Below are 18,979 nucleotides of genomic sequence, written 5' to 3'. Positions count from 1 at the left end.
CATTCCAATCATACCTACATCTATTCACATTCATTCACATCATTCCTACATCCATTCACATCATTCCTACATCTATTCACATCATTTCTATATCCATTCACATCATTCCTACATCCACTCACATCCATTCACATCATTCCTACATCCATTCACTTTTATTCACATCATTCCTACATCCATTCACATTCATTCGCATCATTCCTATATCCATTCACATCATTCTTATATCCATTCACATCATTCCTACATCCACTCACATCATTCTTACATTCACTCACATCCATTCACATCATTCCTACATCCACTCACATCCATTCACATCATTCCTACATCCATTCACATCCATTCACAACATTCCTACATCCATTCAAATTTCTCAAAATAGAAAATACCCAATATTCTTCTTTTTGAATAAAAGATTCATGGGATTTACAAAATAAATTATACCCATATTTACTCTTTTAGTATAAACACTAATCCATTTATCTAAATGAATTATTTCGATAATTCTCATAAATTGAATGATTCTATAATATTTGTGCATAACCTTCTTTATTTTTTTTGACTATTGAATAATGCTCAAAAACTCCACTTTTAGCATAAAATTTATTTATGCATGTACATATATACAGATAAATATTAAAAAAAACATCTTTTCTCTATTTAAATAATTATGCATAAATACTATAAAACTATTTTCCATAAATATGACAAAAATCATTCTTTTAGCATAAAAATATCTATGCCTAGAATATGATGGGAATTCCTCTTTTTGCTTTATTAAATTTATGCATAAAAATAATATATATATTTCTTCTGGAAAATTTTACCATAGCTCTGCAACTTCTGAGAATGTTCAGTTTTCTAACTTTAAATGAATATTCATAATTAAAATATGATAAGAACTCCTCTTTTAAACTAAAATTTATTTATGCATACATAACATAATTATAAGCATAATTACGTTTAAATCTCTTGATTATTCTCAAATATCCATTTCTCATTTCCAAAAATGTTAGCATAACCCTCTTTCAGATTAAAATGATTTTTCTTTATCATAAACAAGCTTTAAAAATTAATCATCATTTTTAACTAGATTAAAATCATAAAAATACCTGATCTTTTTCTCTAGCTTGTTAAAGCCTAGAGTTTTGTTTAAGATAATGAGTTTATCATTAAGAAACATCCTTCTAATAAGGATCTAACCATAAAGATGATTAATCTTTCCAAAAAGAGAGTTTTACTAATAGAAACACTATAATTAAGCTTAAAGATTAGTATTAAACCATTTAAACATTATGAATCATTAGAAAGCTTTATTTCAAGAAAAACCATTTAATTGAAAGCTTCCCAAGCTTTAGAGGGGTTGGGAAGGAGATAACCATTGAGAAAGATAGAGAAACCATTGGATTAAGGCTTACCTTTGATTTTGGCTTGATTCTGAAGCCCACAAAGCAAGCTTTGGCCACCAAGTTGGGGAGGGTAATCTCCAAGAGAGGATGGAGAATTGTGAAGCTCCAAAGCAAAGCTTCCAAAAGTAGAGGAAAAATAGAGGGATAACAGAATTACACTAAAAATGAAGATAATATTGAATGAGGGTCTATTTATAGGTGAGGGAGGCCACTAACCAAGTCCAACTAGGATCTAGAGGCTTCCAGCTTCATTTGATCCATTTTGGACAAGTTTTGGACCAGTTTAGCTCACTTTTTGATCCAGTTTGCAAGAGGAGAGATACAAATATCTCATTTTTGAATTTAAATCGCAAGGTAATGATGAAAAAAGGCTCCTCCTTCATGAGCCCTTTCCCTCCTTTTACTGAGGTGTCAAAATTTAATTTTTTTACTAATAAACCTTAATTTCTAACTAATAAATCCAATACTTGGTCAACTCTTCATCTTCTGTGAGCATTTACTTAGGGAGATGTTCTTTTATTCTTTGTATTTTTGTCATCCCAACACTTGGATTAATCCTATTGGCCCTTTGGAACCTTATTTGGACCTTAATAAAAAATTTCTGAAAATGTGGACCCTTAGGCTAAGGTCTCTTATACACATATTCAATTAATTTCTAATGCACATTGGAAAAGTCTTTTTGAACTTTTGTTTCAGGGGAATTCATCTTAAATATAAGGAGAAACTTTGTATCCAAAAATATCTCAATTTTATATTCTCTCTAGAATATTTTCTCTCTCTAGGCCAAAAACAAGGGAAAATAATATTTTCTTGCATTTTGAAATAGGGGATGATTACAAAAACTGAAGGGGAGGTTTTTACACCTTTACATCTCCAAATCTAGAGGGTGGAATCTTACAGCTTCCAATGATGCGGATAACTACTGACATGTACTGGGAGCTACCGGCATGCACCAAAAGCACCCAATGCATGTTGGGTGCTACCTAAGTATTCTTTGTGGTAGTGGGTAATAGAAGATGAAGTGATGATGATGCAAACTTTGGTGACAAGGGTGCTGCAGTAAGTGAATGGTCATATACCACTCAGGACATAGCCCACTCTGCTCTCCATCTACCACTCAGGACACAGCCCACTCTGCTCTCCATCCACCACCTCAGGTACCGTAGCACCCTTGCATCAGAGCTTGCATCACCTCATCTTTCACTGCCACTACCACCTCGGAGTGCCTATACATCCACCACTGACGTGAGCCTTTAACACCGACCACCTTTGAGAGTGCTTTTCCTCACATTGACGCGTGAGCCTTTGTCATCGACGATGCTTCTGCTTTGCTGTGTTGTTTTTCAATGATCTCTCGTACATTTGGTCCTTTCGTCCTTTTGCCCTCACATGGTATCACATCTATCGAAAGCACACAGCATGGATCGTCTACCCGCACTCCTAGAGAACCAATTCTTCTCACCAGAAGTTGATTCTCCAAACTCTGATCTGGACCACACAGGGAATGGGACTTCTTACTCAATGGACTTCTTTGCCACTCGGAAACGGCAACACTCTCTACTCTTCATCTACCACCTCATGTACCGCAGCACCCTTGTCACCAGAGCTTGCATCACCTCATCCACTGGGACTACCACCTCGGAGTGCCGTTGAATCAACCAATGTGAGCCTTTGACACCACCCACCTCTCGGAGTGTTGCTTGGTTTGAGATGATCCCAAGCTCGTAGTAAACTGGCTACAAATCTGTCCTTACTAGCCCACAAAAATTTGTGGATCAATCATTGAACTTGCCTAATGCAGGCCTGTGAGAAGGCCCAACAAGAAGTGATCTACCACATGGTGGTAAGAAGAACCTGGTTTGCCACCACTACCTGGCCGGCTAAGGAAAGCCTCATTAAACTCCAGTATAATTGCTTCTTTTGATTGCTCAGAAGAAAAGGAGATAACTGCTGGGAGATATTGATGCCCACCTAGCATAGGAGAATTGATGCTTTTATTGTCATGTAGTAGGCCATTCTAAGTCAAAGCGTCCCAAGAATGTCAGTAGTGTCATCCATTTTTTGTTGCCTTCCTTTTCCTTGTGGTACATTAGTGATTAGTTGATCATCCTCCTCATTACTCCATAATCGTGGCATGGAAGGATCTATTCGATCGAGAGAGATATTCTGAGATATACACAAGAGACTCCTACATTAACCATCCCTCCACCATGCTTGCTTCTGACCTTGCTCTTTGTCTTACAGAGTCTTTTAAGGTTTTCATCAACCTTTCAAGGAAAAACATCCATCGAACATGAACAACACCACAAAGTGTCACTTCATCAACCAAATGTACCACAATATGTAATGGGCTAGTGAGTATTGTTCTAGGAAAGATTTCCTTGATCATACACACTACCTCAATAGCATTTAGATGAGCCATCTCAATGGATTTAGGATCTATCTCCTTTGAGGATATATACCTACATATATAGCAATCATGTATGTAGGTATATATCTCCTTTGAGGATATATACCTACATACATAACAATCATGTATACTATTTATCATACACAACTTGTGATTGCATGAGAAAACTAAATATTAAATGTAACTTAAATAGTGAATTCAATAGAAGATTCATACCTCACCAATCTTCCCATTTTGTAAATAGCCTCTCTCACCTTCTTATCTCAACAACCAACTATAGCTATTGGAAGAATACACTATGCTTTGAAAAAATATAAAGTTAGTATACAAGCCTTTAAATTAGGTACCATAATTAGAAAATGAATAAAAGAATGTTTGAATATTTGTAATATCTGTTGCCAATCATGTGTCTTCAGGCCATATAAATGCTCCTCTCCGGCTTTCTTTTTTGGTTTCTGTGAAGGAACCCTTCAATGAATGCATTACTCCCGTTGGTGTACAAAAAGAGACAATCATGCTTTTCACCTTTCTTTACTTCTTCTTCTTGATCAATACCCATGGTGACTTTGATGGGAACATGTTTCCACTCTCTTTTATAATTGGCCATGCACTTTAAAGGCGACCAATGTTTTACGAGTCATCCTTCATGCCCTTGGTATCTCTTTTACCAATTACATGGTACCAAATATTTGTTGCCACATTCTTGAGGATGTGCATAGGGTCTAAGAGACGATTGATCTTAAACTTACACCAATATGGGAGTCCAAAGAAGATTAAGTGTCTTGCCATCCCATGGGTTGGTGGATTTGGAATGCTTCTCCATACCTCAAACCAATCTCTACCTCTTATCACAAGTGGGGAGATATCATGCGGCACATGCTTGGGATGTGAAGGGGCAAGAAATCGATGATGTTTGTCATACACCACCTTCTTTAGTGTAGAGAGCCTCTCTAAAACAAGTTATGCTCCACAAATCGGACATGCATGATGTCTAAAAAGGTTGTAAAATCTATTATGAAATTAAGATGATTGAGAGATAGAGTAAGAGAAGTTTGAAGTTTAAAGCTAGAAGGTTCAAGTATGTACCTAAGCACTCTGAGAATTCGGGATAGTCATGCATCTCCAAAGAAAAACTCTTTTCACCTCCATATCACACCTATTTATTGGCCTTGAGACATCATGCACTTTAATACCTTGCCATAGTGCCTCAAACTCCTCAATCAAAGGCTCAAGGTATATATCCATTTTTTTCACCTTATACTTGCCTGGTACAAGGAGAGTACGCATGACATGATCTTTCTTAATTGCCACCCATGGAGGGAGGTTGTAATTCACGAAATAGGCCAAGTATACCATGATGTGGACTTCAATCCAAATGGGTTAACACCATCCATGCCTAAGCCAAGATGTGAGTGACGGGGCTCATCTTTAAAGTCTCTCCATTAATGGTCCACATGTTGCAACCTCAGTGAATCAACTATGATCGTCATGATGCCATCGACGTTGAGATTGATAGAAAAGTGTATTAACACCATCCATGCCTAAGCCAAGATGTGAGTGACGGGGCTCATCTTTAAAGTCTCGCCATTAATGGTCCACATGTTGCAACCTCAGTGAATCAACTATGATCGTCATGATGCCATCGACGTTGAGCAATGAGTTGCATGCCATGTCATGAGTTCTACAATACCCTTATATTTAAACATGTGTAGGATTGATAGAAAAGTGTATCAACACCTTTCGAGGAATTCTGTCTCCTTGTTGCAAATCATGTCTATATCGACTCTCTCCACATTGTAGACATTATTTTGCATCTTTATTAACCCCTCTAAATAGCATGCAATCATTGGACATGCATGTATTTTTGTATAATCCATACCTAGCATAGAGAGAAATTTACAAGCCAAGACCATATTAGGAAGTTTCAGAAAATCCCAATTTCCCCCTTTTAAGATTTTGTCAAAAACCCCTTATGTGACATATCGTTGGAAAGCTCTTGAAGAGTAGGTTCTAAATCCATATTCTCTAATAACTTTTGAATTGGTATGCTCAAGATACACCAAAAAGTGGATTGAAAAGTAAATTCCCAAAGTAATGGGATTTTTCCAAACTCCCTAATATGGTCTTAGCCCCATCTCATGAGTCCGGAAAATAGATTTTGAGGGGGAATAATCTTCTTGAGAAGACTACAACATAACATAAGAAATCATATGTTAAAATAAGGGACATTTTCTATTTCAAACAATATAAAAGAAAATTATAAGAGAGTATAAAACAAGAGACATTTTCTATTTAAGAGAATATATTGATTGGATATTACTTAAGAAGACTTGTAACACTTGCATCACTCCATGCATAAGTTTTTTGCAACTTTAATAGCTCCAAGTTTGCTCGGAGTGTAGAGTACGAACATCCAGGTCACCCCCTAATGTCTCAGGAGAATAGCTACCACAAGTATCCTAATGAAGTCGAGACTTGGTAGTGGCTCAAACGCGAGAAAGTGATCACACTAATCGGATATCCATAAAAACGAGCTCACTAGAACAGCTTAGTGAGTAGTTGAACTTGAATTTTAATTATCACCAAACTTGTTTTGCTTGTGGCTAACCTTTTTAAATTGTATCACTATTTAATGTAGCAAGATGATGTTGAAAGTGATGGTGGTGATGAAGGTGGTGGTGCACGTGGTGAAGATGTGGGTGTAGATAAAGATGAAGAAGAAGATGATGCATTAATTGAATTAGTTTTGAATGTCTTCATCTTTATTTATTTTTGGACATGAACACCTTATGTAATTTACAACTATGTATATAATTTGCAAAATAATCCATGACATTGTTATATTACAATTATTTTTTATGTTTTACATGTTTAAGTGTTTTTAAAAAATGTGATTGAGTAGTGTTTAAATAATGTGATTTTAAAAAAGCGTGGATAGAATGGAGGAGAGATGTGGAGACACATGTCCCCATATCTCTCCCCCATTCTGTCCCCCATTTTTTTCTTGTAGATAGTTAGAAGCTATACCCTGCTAAACAAACGCAACTATATATGCATTTATATGCGCGACTTTAGCCGTGTGCTCATAGCCACAGGAGTATAGCCACGTTGATAGTCACGTAAATTTTTTTTTCCATATATATATTCTTCTAGATGCGGCTGTTTGTTGTAGTCTCTCGCTCTCTCTCTCTCTCTCTCTTAGTAGTATAGGAATCACACATATTCTAGGCAAAGAGATCCCATGTTCAAGTTGCAATCCTCACACTTCAATGCCATTATATACACCTTATGAACTTGGCTATGATGTAATGCTCTCTCTCTCTCTCTCTCTCTCTCACACACACACACACACACACATGTGATGTACTTGGCTACACCCTACTAGACTCACTAGTGTCATCATTAAATAAAAAGTGTTTCTCTCTCAAGAAAAGGGTTAGCCTCCTCCACATCCAACAATGACAAAGCTTCAAAATCGAATTTCAAATTAAGTCATGGAGAAGAGTACTCAAGCTTGAGAAAAAAGGAGGTAAGCTAGAATTTCAAATTAAGTCATGGAGAAGAGTACTCAAGCATGAACACCCCCACAACGGGCACTCCAGCATCCCTCCATCGGTCTCCGGTGAACTGCCTCTCAAAACACCGGCCGGAGGAGATGACTAGGTGCCACTCTAGCCTATACATGGCTCTTCAACTTCCCATGCTTCCACTAATGGGATAATCCAAGGCACCTTCTAGCCATAGATCACACGCTCAAAATCGCCAACCTTCCAACACCCTCCCTCGATTCGAGGCTCTGCGCTGCCGCAAGCCACTGAGGCGTGAGGGGGTTGCACAGGACCACACATGCCTGAGCTGCCCAGGACCACACACGCCCGGGCTCTGATACCATGTCAAAATGTGCAGTGGAAGACTAATGCGCGTAGGAGACACATCACCATTGAGCTCCACGAACACCCCCACCATTAGGAACTCAATGGAGTCTTCTTGGGCCCTTTAATTTGCCATGAGGTTATGGAAATGTTTAACTTTTTGACAAATAGGAGCCCGCCATGTAAGCAAAAACCATTGGTTTGTAAGAGAGGTGTAAGAGTGGTCAAAGGGTGCACTTTTTCCCCCAAAAAGGGAGGGGGGCAATTTTATAATTTTCGGACCTCCATAACTTCTACATACAAGCTCCGATCTAAGCGGAGATTACAGATCCGTGATCTACGCATCAAGAGCTTTCCATAGATATGTTACATGATATGGTTTTATCCGCTAGATTTTAAATTCCATTTTTCCCCCCAAATTCAAATTCGAATAAAGTAGCCGTTTTGAAGCTTCAAATTAGAAAATGTTTCTTCTTAAGAGAAAAGGTTTGACTCCCTTAAACTGCCAAATAAAAGGGCCCAAGAAGACTCCATTGAGTTCCTAATGAATGGGCACTGCAGCATCCCTCAACTGGGCTCCCATCTCTTGGTGAGCTGCCTCTCCCAAAACACCGGCCAGAGGAGATGACTATGACAAGGTGCCACTCTAGCCTATACATGTCTCTTCAACTTCTCATGCTTCCACTTATGGGATAATCCAAGGCACCTTCTAGCCAAAGATCACACGCTCGAAATCGCCAACCTTCCAACAGCAGTTTCATACATGGCAAACAAAGACCATGTATTTGCTCATGAGGAAAAAATTGTGGGGGTTAGTTGAGAGAAGAGATGAATGCCCAAAGGTGATTGGGGAGAATGAGTGGAAGAGTAGGAATGAGAAAGCATTAGGACTCATTGCACTCAGTTTAAATGATGAAATCTTTCTCCACATCACAAGGATACAACGGGCTAAAGATGCATGGGACGAACTCAATAAATTATTTGGCACTCAAGCCAAAAATTCAAAGATAAATCTAATAATGCAATTCTACAAACTTGACATGAAGGAAAGTGAACCTCTAACCACACACTTTAATAAATATAAAAGCATTAAGCAACAACTGGCAGCCATTAGTAAGAAGGTAGAGGATGATGAGGCACTAGCAGTGCTTCTAAAGAGTGTGGACAAAGGAGAATATGAAAACATCATGGCAACCTTAAATAATGTACCAGAATTGAAGCTACATGAGATAGAAGGAGCTCTACTAGAGCAAGAGACCAAGGTCAAAGAGAAGAAAGAGGTGGACCCAACAACTAGAGAGGAAAAAACATTCTTCACCACCCAAGGAGGATTCTCATGAGGATGAGGATGGGGAAGAGGCAGGGGAGGAGGAAGGACCTTCACTTGCCCCACAACTGTGGGAATCCAGGACACATGGCAAGAGACTACTACTACAGAAAACTTCATGGAGACTCCTAAGGAAGTGGAGTCAGATCATCGTTTCTGAGAGAGAAAGAGAGAGAAATCTCATAACCCAATGTAACCTACCCCAACATAGTAAAACCACCTCTAAGCCACCGATGATGTAGGCCATGTGGTAGATGTATGTGTGAGCACTTTAGTCAAGGTCACGGGCACTTGTAGTAAGCCTTGGACACATAGAGAGAGAGAGTGTGTCAAGGACTAAGAGTTAAGGACTTGAGGCACTGGTCGCGGGCTACCAAGTAAGGGGGAAACTTAGTATAGGGTCCAGGTGTGCTAAGATTATTCACTTGAGGGGAGGATATACAAGTGAATGGGTGTGTGTGCGAGAACAAGCCCTTAGCAAGAGACTGTAAAAGAGAGTCTGTAAATGAGTGGGTAATAGTAGTGAAAAGATGAGTGGAATCTACTGGGAGAGAATAAAGGGTAGCATGAGAAGATCTAGGATGTGTGGAGATATTCTGGGAAAAGTGAAGAGGTAAAGTGAATCAAGGATGAGGTGTCCCCCCAGATGCAGGGGAGGTGGCACAAATCAAGGAACAAATCAAGGAGCAGATCATGGATGTAAACACTATAAATTGAGGGATTGGCCTAATGAGTATTTGCTAGTTTTTGAGTATCCCTGCCTACATCAAGCTATCAGCTCATTGCTCACTAATCTTATCCTAATCATTATCTAATCACTCACTAATGATGTTGATTCTTGCATTTGATCCACCATAGCTCATCACTTTGCTGCAAATTTAACTAGGCAGTGGGTAGCAGGTGCCAGCCGCCGCTATGATTGATCCTTTGCTTCAGCTAAGATGAGAACGTAGATGGCTCCTGCAAACTCGTGGGAGCCATTTGATTTGTGTTTTTTTCCTAATTTCCTAGTGTGTCACTTACACGACATCTGTATAAGTGATGTTGTGTAAGCTGCGCAATGTAGTATGTAGTCGTTTTGCTACTATTGTCCTTCAAATGATGATAAATGAGCCGTTGTGTGAATGACATCCAAAGAGACGTTTATTTGCCATTATTATTTTTTTAAACGTTGCTTATGCGATGTTCCATCATCGTTTAAGTGATGTGTTTGAATAAACTCGTCATTTTTACCCGGTCACTAAGGGGGGGTTTGTTCTAGTGATTGCTAACCACCACAAAACGCTAAGGACTCACTGAAAGATACTTGTAATGGTAGCAATCATCCAACCATACATGGTCTGCAAGTTTAGTAACTCCAAGGTTGCATGAAGGTTGGAGTATGCACACCCTTTGTACAGTGGAGTACAAGCAAATTGTCGCAATTGATCTTCGTCAAGTTTTCGGATCCTCCTCTCCTTATTTCTTAGAGAAGTCATCCATCATCTCGTCCATGACCAAATCTTCATCGAATTCATGTGCCATTGATGGAGGTGTTTCTTCCTCATGTCGAGCATGTGGACTCACACCAATTACATCATGGAGGTCTTTAAAGCCTTTACATAGGTGTCCACTCATCATAGAGTAATGAGACATAGACTCCCTCATTTTACAACATGTAATCTCTTCATCCTCTTCCTAAAAAACATGGAATACATTATCAATACCTAAATCATATGCATCAGAACATGCACATGATTTAGTGAATAATTTAGTGAATATATACACTCACCAAACTCTCTAGATACCGTCGTACATCTTAATCTTAAAATTGATCATAATCTTGCACATGCTTTATTTTGATTCATCTTAAACACATGATTATTCCCTTGCATATCTCACATGGACATGGAATGACATAGCCACTTATGTCGACTTTGCAGAGGTTCCATGTCAATATCAAAAGAAGAAGGCATCAACGGTCAACTATGCATGGTGGGCACCTAGTTGTCAACATCCAAAATACAAAAGTGGATGGACACTCCATTCCATTTCATCAAACAAAAAATTAGCTCTCTCATTAGGGGAAACTTGGACTCAATTTTGGGCCTTTTAAGCCCTTGGGGATTCTAGGGAATATTCCATGAGGACCAATGAGGATGAGGTTTCTGTTTTTACGAAACTTTTGAGATTATTTTTTGGTGGGATGGCCATAACTTGAGCATTTGAAGTCCAAATTTGTCGGAGGTCAATGCATTAGAATCTTCTCATTGAGATCTTTCCAATGATAGGTTACATGTACTCAATACCCTTAGCAAAAGGTAGCACATTATGCGAGTCAACTGCTAAAGTACAGTGCGACAAAGTATGGATCTGGAGGAAAGGCAAGATGGCTTGCAGGATTTGTAAGTTTTCTCTTTGGAAATTTTCAATAAATTTATTTTGTCTTTTGTCGTGAATTTCATATCTCATGCATGTTGTAATTTGTTGTAGGAAAGGACAACAAGTTGCCCCCCAATGTCTCAGGAGAATAGGTTACACCATAAGTATCACAATGAAGCTGAGACTTGGGAGTGGCTCAAATGCAAGAAATTGGTCACCGATGCAAATATCCACAACGAGTTGAGCAAGGCAACTTAGTGAGTAGTTGAACTTGAATTATAATTATCACCCAACTGGTTTTGCTTGTGGCTAACTTTTTTGCGTTGTATCATTATTTAACGCAAGAAGACGATGTTGAAAGTGACGGTGATGATGAAGGTGGTGGTGCACATGGTGAAGATGCAAGTGAAGATGAAGATGATGCATTAATTTAATTAGTTTTTGATGCCTTCATCTTTATTCATTTTTGGACATGAATACCTTATGTAATTTTCAATTATATGTATGTAATTTGCAATTATATGTATGTAATTTACAATATACTCCATGTCATTATTATACTGCAATTATTTTTTATGTTCTAAGTGTTTAAAAAAATATTAAGTAGTGTTTAAATAATATGATTTAAAAAAAGGTGGGGAGAGATGTGGGGACATGTGTCTCCACATCTCTTCCCCATTATGTCCCCATTTCTTTTTGCAGATAGTCTGCGACTATACATGCTGCTCTGCAAGCACAGCTATAGCCGTGCTGATAGCCGCGTGTATAGCCATGATGATAGCCACGTAATTTTTTTTTCCATATATAGATGCTTTTAAATTTGTGTTGCTCTAGACGTGACTGTGCTCTTCGTTTGTTGTAGTCTCTCTCTCTCTCTCTCTCTCTCTCTCTCTCTCTCTCTCTCTCTCTCTCTCTCGTAGCAATATAGGAATCATACATAGTCTAACGAAGAGATTTCATGTTCAAGTTGCAATCTTCACACTTCAATTATGCCATTATATATACTTTATGCACTCAGCTATGATGTGAAGCTTTCACTCTCTCTCTCTCTCTCTCTCTCTCTCTCTCTCTCTCTCGTAGCACTATAGGAATCATACATAGTCTAACGAAGAGATTTCATGTTCAAGTTGCAATCTTCACACTTCAATTATGCCATTATATATACTTTATGCACTCAGCTATGATGTGAAGCTCTCTCTCTCTCTCTCTCTCTCTCTCTCTCTCTCTCTCTCTCTCACACACACACACACACACACACATACTTATAAGCACCCTGAAATAGCACACAATTATTGACACATGCATGTATCTCGGGGGGTTCGCCTAAAAATATGTAAGTGTAGCACGTGAGTTCATCAAGAGGGGTATATTAATTAAAAAAAGTTACATAATTACATTTACAAGTGGGGTGTTTTAAACAAATTTTGAAAAAAAATCGTAACTTTATGAAGAAAAAGGGGTCATTTTATTCATAAAAGAATGTAAGTGTAAGGAGTCTTTAAAATACCCCTTGAACGTGTGATACATAAAATTTCTTAGAGGTGAAACCCTCAAGGCATGTATACGTTCGTAATCCATGCCAAGTCTTGTCAATACTCTCCTATCATGTGTCCCTATGTTTAGCATCTTGTTGTCGGAAGGAAGCATCCTTTTCATGAGCCTACAATGGATTTGAGAGAATTTCAAATATTATTTATTAAGGATATGATATGTCAAAATTATAAGGATATTGTAGGTTCTTGAAGAATGCTTGTGGCTAAGCTTTTTACATTGCATCACTATTTAATGTAGCAAGACGATGTTGAAAGTGATGGTTTGGTGATGAAGGTGGTGGTGCACGTGGTGAATATGCAGGTGTAAAGTCAATATTAGATAATTTGGAAAAAATCTCATATTTTGGGAATCAATTACTCCATATATTTTTGGCCATATCTTAAACATACAAACTCCAAATTTGTCGGAGATCATAGATTTAGGTTCTACTCTTCAAGATCTTTCTAATGATATGTCACATGAGGGGGTTTTGACAAACTGTTCGATAAGTTCACCATGATCCCATTTTTCAAATGGAAATGGGATTTTTCCCAAATTATCTAATATGGTGTTTGTAGATAAAGATGAAGAAGAAGATGATGCATTAATTTAATTAGTTTTTAATGTCTTCATCTTTATTTATTTTTGGACATGAACACCTTATGTAATTTACAACTATGTATATAATTTTCAATATAATCCATGACATTATTATATTACAATTTTTTTTATGTTTTACGTGTTTAAGTGTTTTTTAAAAAATGTGATTGAGTAGTGTTTAAATAATGTGATTTAAAAAAAAGCATGCATAGAATGGAGGAGAGATGTGGAGACACATGTCCCCATATCTCTCCCCCATTATGTCCCCATTTTTTTCTTGTAGATAGTTAGAAGCTACATACGCTGCTAAACAGACGTAACTATATATGCATTTATATGTGCGACTTTAGCCATGTGCTCATAGCCAGGAGTATAGCTGCGTTGATAGTCACCTAAAGGTTTTTTTCCATATATATATTCTTCGAGATGCAGATTTTTGTTGTAGTCTCTCTCTCTCTCTCTCTCTCTCTCTCTCTCTGTAGTATAGGAATCCTTAGTAGTATAGGAATCACACATATTCTAGTGAAGAGATCCCATGTTCAAGTTGCAATCCTCATACTTCAATGCCATTATATACACCTTAGGCACTTGGCTATGATGTAACTCTCTCTCTCTCTCTCTCTCTCTCTCACACACACACACACACACACACACACACACATGCGATGTACTTGGCTACACCCACTAGACTCACTAGTGTCATCATTAAATAAAAAGTGTTCTCTCTCAAGAAAAAGGTTAGACTCCTCCACATCCAACAATGACAAAGCTTCAAAATAGAATTTCAAATTAAGTCATGGAGAAGAGTACTCAAGCTATTTAGAAAAAAGAAGGTAAGCTAGATGTGAGGTGAAAATCTCAAAATTTGTAATTGAGGCTTGCGTAGAGCATCACTTTTTCAAAAGACAAGCGTGCTTTACGCCATAGAGAACATACCAAAGTACTCTCCATATCCTGAAAAGTTATTCATTGTCCACATCCAAATTATCTTCACCTCCGTGCTACATTGTGTAAGCGTTCGGGACACATCATGCACTTGGATGCCAAACCATAGTGTCTAAAGCTCCTTGATAAAAGGTTCAAGGTACACATCCATGTTCTTGACCTTGTGCTTGTTAGGCAAGAGAAGAGCTTACATCACATGACTCCTCTTTATTAACTTCCAAAGAGGGAGATTGTAGTTTACTACTACCACTAGCCATCTCGATTTGAGACCAAATGGATTGAATCCATTTATACTACTACCACTAGCCATCTCGATTTGAGACCAAATGGATTGAATCCATTTATACCCAATCCAAGTCATAGTGACATGGCTCGTCCTTAAATTCGTACCACTCCTCTTTTATGTGTTGCCATGCTAGTAGTGAATTAGTAGAGGAAACCTCATTGTGCCATCGACGATGGAACAATTGTATGCATGCCATGGCATGAGTTCGGAAATAAACTTGGCATGAGTTCGGCAATAAACTTGTACCAGAACATATGTTGAATATATGGAGTATGATAGAAAAATCCCTCGATAGCTTTTGAGGAATCATCTTACCTTGTAAATCACTTCGGTAATAAGACTTTCCACATTTCGGACATTGAGTTGCATCTTTATAAGCACCCTGAAATAGCACACAATTATTGACACATGCATATATCTCAAGGGGTTCACCTAAAAATATGTAAATGTAGCACGTGAGTTCATCGAGAGGGATATATTAATTAAGAAAAAGTTACATAATTACATTTACCAAGAGGGTTATTTTAAACCAATTTTGGAAAAAAACCATAAGCTTATGAAGAAAAATGGATCATTTTATTCATAAAAGTATGCAAAATACATAATGTAATAAGCTTAATGCATTAGTGCTTAATATATAATGCATTAAGCTTATGTATTATGAGCTATGTATGCACATGTTTATGTGTAGCTTATATTGCATTAAGCTTAATACATTATGCATTATGTATTAAGCATTAAGGCATAAGCCTAATACATTATGCATTATGTATTAAGCTTAATGCATTATGTATTAAACTTATTGCAATATTTATTATGCATAATGCGTTAAGCATATACTTAATGCATTACCTTAATGTATTAATGCTTAATGCATTATGTATTAAGCTTATTGCATTATGCATACTACATATGCTTAATACATGAATGCTTAATACATTATGAAATAATGCATTAAGCTTAATACATTATGCATTATGTATTAATATTATGCATTATGCATAATGCATTAAGTATATGCTTAATACATTATGCTTATACATTATGAGCTATGTGTGCATATGTTTATGCGTAGAGCATACACATAGCTCAAATGCATAAGCTTAATACTTAAGTTAATGCAATAATGCTTTATGCATAGGCTTATGCATAAAGCAATATTGCATTAACTTATGTATTAAGTTGATGCATGGTTTGAGCTATGTATGCATATGTTTATGCATAGAGCATACTCATGCTCTTTATAAGCTATGCATGCATATGTGAGCTATGTATACTTTATGTGGGCTATGTAATATCTCACTTCTATTTTGCCTACCCTTCACTCTTCCACTTTCCCTAGCATGCAGCATCCTCACGCGACGCTACTCAAGTGGTGATAGCTTGAGGGCTTCTTAGAGCTGTCAAAAATCTAGTAGTGGGGGAGGTGGGTGCGACAGATGCTTTAGGGTGAACTCTCACCTTCACCTATTGGCGACAAAAACATACCCGAGGAGGGTGGTATGATTTACTATACCCTTGATGAGGAGTGCGGTCCTTTTGTGGATGACACAAGGGATGACGGTTTTATTATACCTTTGTCAACCAAACCTCTAAGGATGCCTTAAAACCATGGGGAGAGTAGAAGGATAGAAATTTCATGTATGTGGTGGTGCAATGTATGCATGAGGAGTTCCCAAACCCACCACACATGCGTTTTTTTGACAAGTGGGTGAGGAATCACATAATACAGATCCTTAATAATAGAAAGTCTCACACAAGGAGGTGCACGAAAGATGGTTCACAAATACTCGCCAATTGCACCATTAAGGAGTGGAAGAAGGCAAAGAAAGAAGCTAGGGAGGATACTCAATACCCTCAGCAAAAGATAGCACATTATGCAAGTCAACTACTAAAGTACGGTGCGATAAAGTATGGATTCGGAGGAAAGGCAAGATGGCTTGCACGATTTGTAAGTTTTCTCTTTGGAAATTTTCAATAATTTATTTCGTCTTTTGTCGCTCGTGAATTTCATATCTCATGCATGTTGTAATGTCTCAGGAGAATAGGTTACACCATAAGTATCACAATGAAGCTAAGACTTGGGAGTAGCTCAAACGCAAGAAAGTGGTCACCGATGCAAATATCCACAACGAGCTGAGCAGGGCAACTTAGTGAGTAGTTAAACTTGAATTATAATTATCACCCAACTGGTTTTGCTTGTGGCTCATTGTATCACTATTTAATGCAAGAAGACGATGTTTAAAGTGATAGTGATGATGAAGGTGGTGGTGCACGTGGTGAAGATGCAAGTGAAGATGAAGATGATGCATTAATTTAATTAGTTTTTGATGCCTTCATCTTTATTCATTTTTGGACATGAATACCTTATGTAATTTGTAATTATATGTATGTAATTTAAAATATACTCCATGACATTATTATACTGCAATTATTTTTTATGTTCTAAGTGTTTTAAAAAAATATTAAGTAGTGTTTAAATAATATGATTTAAAAAAAGGTGGGGAGAGATGTGGGGACATGTGTCTCCACATCTCTTCTCCATTATGTCCCCATTTTTTTTACAGATAGTCTGCGACTATATATGCTGCTCTACAGGCACGGCTATAGCCGTGCTGAGATAGCCGCGTGTATAGCCATGATGATAGCCACATAAATGTTTTTTCCATATATAGATGCTTTTGAATTTGTGTTTCTCTAGACGTGACTGTGCTCTTTGTTTGTTGTAGTCTCTCTCTCTCTCTCTCTCTCTCTCTCTCTCTCTCTCTCTCTCTCACACACACACACACACACATACTTATAAGCACCCTGAAATAGCACACAATTATTGACACATGCATGTATCTCGGGGGGTTCTCCTAAAAATATGTAAGTGTAGCACGTGAGTTCATCAAGAGGGGTATATTAATTAAAAAAGTTATATAATTGGGTTGTTGCAAGATCAGGGTGTCCAGTTTTATCCAGTTTCTGCTGGACTGGGACAATGCTTGGAGATCAAATTTTGGGGGGTAAGGTACTTAAAATGAGATCAAGCAAATAATAGAAAATATGCTTGCCCTTAAATTAACCCAATATAACTTAAATTAATATGAATTAGTCTTATTAATCAAAATTAATTAAAAATATGATGAAATGATAAACAAATGATCTTTCCATACTTAGAGTGATCCAGTTTATTTTTCCATAGATGCACCATTACAAGTACACTAGTCCCTATAGGTTTTAGATGATTCACATCAAAAATGTAATTTTACTAATTAGATTATTAATATTTGCAGGCCTTCTGATAGTCTGGAAGAATTTTGAAAAAGAGATCATTAAAAATCCAACCATTGGATTTGCAATTTTTACTAACCACCACATTCTACTAATGTCTCAGTATCTACCCACTCTTTTGATCTACAAGATTGAGGATTTTAAGTGGTAGCTATTGTGGGTACAAAAAGTGGCGTATATTATAACACTTTAAAGACCTTGAAATATTTAAAGAAAATAGACAAATATCTTCAAATTTTCTCAAAAATTCAAGTTAAGCTCCATATTATGTGAAGATCTAAGGTACAAAGTGGGAATCTCATATGAGTTTATATGTAAAATATATTAGCATTTTATGGAATCAGCTCAAATTTGGGACAGGGTGTATACATTGACTTTGTACCTAAGAAAATGAGGACTTTTGACTATCTAATGCTTAATCAAATTATGCAACTATATTTCCAACTTTGAATATGATGTTCCAACAAAAGAACTTGAAACGAAATTCCTTCATTTACTAGGAGAGATTAGCCACTAAAGGTAAACAAATGCCTATTTTTTTACTGTTTACAGGAGGCTTGAGTGGACAAAACTGGGCACCCTGATCTTGCAACCACCCAATTACATTTACAAGTGGGGTGTTTTAAACAAATTTTGAAAAAAAATCGTAACTTTATGAAGAAAAAGGGGTCATTTTATTCATAAAAGTATGTAAGTGTAAGGCGTCTTTAAAATACCCCCTGAACCCCTGAACGTGTAATACATAAACTTTCTTATTAGAGGTGAACCCCTCAAGGCACGTGTACGTTCGTAATCCATGCCAAGTTCTGTCAATACTCTCCTATCATGCGTCCTTATGTTTAGCATCTTGTTGTCGGAAGGAAGCATCCTTTTCATGAGCCTACAATGGATTTGAGAGAATTTCAAATATTATTTATTAAGGATATGATATGTCAAAATTATAAGGATATTGTAGGT

Source organism: Cibotium barometz, chromosome 13, assembly GCF_041138505.1.
Source record: "Cibotium barometz isolate CiBa-2024 chromosome 13, ASM4113850v1, whole genome shotgun sequence".
NCBI classification, from domain to species: domain Eukaryota; kingdom Viridiplantae; phylum Streptophyta; class Polypodiopsida; order Cyatheales; family Cibotiaceae; genus Cibotium; species Cibotium barometz.
This window is presented reverse-complemented; position numbering follows the sequence as displayed.